Below are 3,107 nucleotides of genomic sequence, written 5' to 3' on the forward strand. Positions count from 1 at the left end.
AGATGGATCTAGGATGGTATATAAGTTTAATTTATATATAAATTTTTTAATGTTAACAATAATATGATTTTTTTTATTTTTTATTTTATTTTTTATATATTAAATAAAACTATAATTTAATTAATTTTATGTATTTTTTAAATTTTGGCAATTTGAAATGTGTTATGAAATAAGTGTTTTGATACCTACTATGAATTGATGGATATCAATATTTATCCACTATTTAAATTATGTATTTATATTTATTAACATTTAACAACTATTTAATTTGTAATTTATATAGTTGCATTAGTAACTATTATAACCTTAAACCTTCTGGTCAATTGAGTGTATTCCAGGTGATTGGATGTAACATACTTCTCATACACATTAATTTTGTTTGTTTGTTTAATTTCTATAAATAACAACAGAGACACTATATTTGAATACTATACATTTTCACCCAATTCTTAAAGCAACTTTATAACAAGGGTCTATTAAAATGTCTCCCTTAACTTATATATGGTTACTTGTGATTGGAATGAGCTTCCTTATATTGCTATCATCTCACTTTATAACATAGATTCTATGCTTGATATTAACATCGTATTACTACTCACACTTCTCATTAACTTTGATGTCTGCATGAAACACGAGGACACACACACACACACACATATATATATTGAAGTTAATTCACATCCTTGCATCATTTTAAAAGAGATGGACTTGCACACACACACACACACACACACCCACCCACCCACACACACACACACACACACACACCCACCCACCCACACACACACACACACACACATATATATTGACCTTAATTCACATCCTTGCATCATTTTAAAAGGGATCTACCCATGAATGTATCACTAGGTTTAAACATTATTATTTTCAGTCCTTATCTCTCTCTCTCTCTCTCTCTCTCTCTCTCTCTCTATATATATATATATATATAATGAAATTAGGAACTATGCCCATTGGATATGATTTAATTTCACCCCTCATACTATACAACATTTTATCATTGCAAGTGTTAAGATATTGGATATATGTTTTAATCCCCTTACCTTAAGTAACACATGAGTTGGATGGTGGGACCAACCATTGTACACGGGTTTGCAGTGGACAAGCCATGCCTTGAACCTCCCCACTCACCTTCACATGGAAAATTAAATCATACGCACTTAACAATGTAGGTTTTATTTGGGAATCTAACAGTAGAGCTTTAATGAGTTTCCGAAAGGGTAAAAAACCCTAATTCTCATTTTATTTGACTTATTTGTTTTTGTATTATGTGGCCAGATAGTCAATCAGCTCTGCTACGCATTCAAGAGTTTTCTTCCCCCCTTACCCCTATTCTTCGAGTTGTTACGCTTATTCATTCCAGGCGTTGGTATGCTTATCTAGAAAGGAAACTCCTGTCAAATTTTTGATAGCATTGGTAACTCTTTTTTCTTGAGGCTTCGCAATATTATTTTATTCTGTAATTTTCCTTTAATTTTTGCATTTATTGTACTAATATATTCTTGTATTTTTTATGGTAATTACATGCATTGAGAAAGTCATTATAAGATGAGGTCGATACCTACGATTATGGAACTTCCTCCCATAAATACCCTTATTCGCATTTCCAACTTGGTAAGTTCCTCTTCTGTTGACATTGCCTTAAGTCTTCTAAAGATTTTTGATATACGATTTTTAAGGAGTTTTATTAACCCTTATTCATAATTGGTTGTAGTGGTTGATATGACCATGGCTTCCATGTACCATTCTTTTGTCACAACTTTAATTTCCTTTAGTAAGTTTTTTTACTACCCATGAAATCTCACATTCTGTGTTTTTCTCCTTGGGAATTGGTCATATTTTGACCCAGGGTCTCTCCTTGTAACCTATTGAAGGCTCAAAAATATCTACCTACAACATTAGAAGGGAGACTACCCTATCAGGAACTTAGAGCAACTCCTTTTCCATTGAAATGGTGGTTCTGACTGGTTAAGGTAGGTCCAGTTACCTTCTCTCTATCTCCATTGGCTTGAAGTATGATTTTGACTTACCAATAGAGAAGAGACATCAGAATGACCCTCTTGTTGATCAGGCAAGAAAGTAATTCTTAAGCTGATCTGGGGCTTAGCCAAGCCACATCTAATTTTTTTTTCCTCTTTGATAATAAGACTTTAGAAATGTAGAATTAAATATAAATGCTATAATCCTAGAATGGAAGCAAAATGAAAAAGATCCTAAGCCTATCTCTATTAGGAAGATGTATATCTAACCCAACCGATAGAAAAATATTTAAATGATTGAGATTTAAATATGTCTGGCTTATAATGAATGTCAGACTAACAAAGTAGTTCAATTAACTGCTATTATGAGTACCAAAACACATTTTGTTCAGATATATATTAAAATACATAATTAATCAACAATGTTTAGGAAGTAGTTCACAAAATGATGATGATTATTAAATCAATAACTCGAAGTATTAAACAATAATAAAAGGAAATAACTCACAAAATATTACTATTTGTTAAATCAGAATTAAAAGACTGATTTCTGAGTAAATAGTTACTCAAAAGTCAGAGTTCAACTCACAAGAGAAGAGACAAATAATTACAGATTATTGAAGAAAAATATTCACATTGACAATAGTACACAAATATGAATAAAAATGACATATTTCTGCCATTATAAAATGAAATCAGTATAAAAACAACAATATTTTAAATATCAATTTATTGAAACCATTTCTCTGGCTCTAATCTCCAACAACCCTTTACAATGCTTGAACTTCTGTGATTAAAACAAGAGTTGCAATAATGCAAACTATGCTATCTATACATAATTCAAAATGGAAAAAAAAATCATCAATAATACCCCATATCTGAGATTTACTCTCGTCTCACCTGCAACTCTAAATCCCCATTACAATAATGCTTTTAATAATTCTAGAATTGCAGAGAACAAAAGCTCCTTTGCTTACACTATAAGCCATTAAGTATAATTTACAAAAAGAATTCCAAATAGGAGAGATGTTGAAGAGTAATTTTTCTCCAACAATTTTCATTGGTCTAAATTTCTTTTCTTTTATTGCTGGAGCAATCCCATTGATCGAA

This window comes from Pinus tabuliformis, chromosome X, assembly GCF_031772625.1.
Source record: "Pinus tabuliformis cultivar Carrire ecotype Pingquan chromosome X, CPIR1, whole genome shotgun sequence".
NCBI lineage: Eukaryota > Viridiplantae > Streptophyta > Pinopsida > Pinales > Pinaceae > Pinus > Pinus tabuliformis.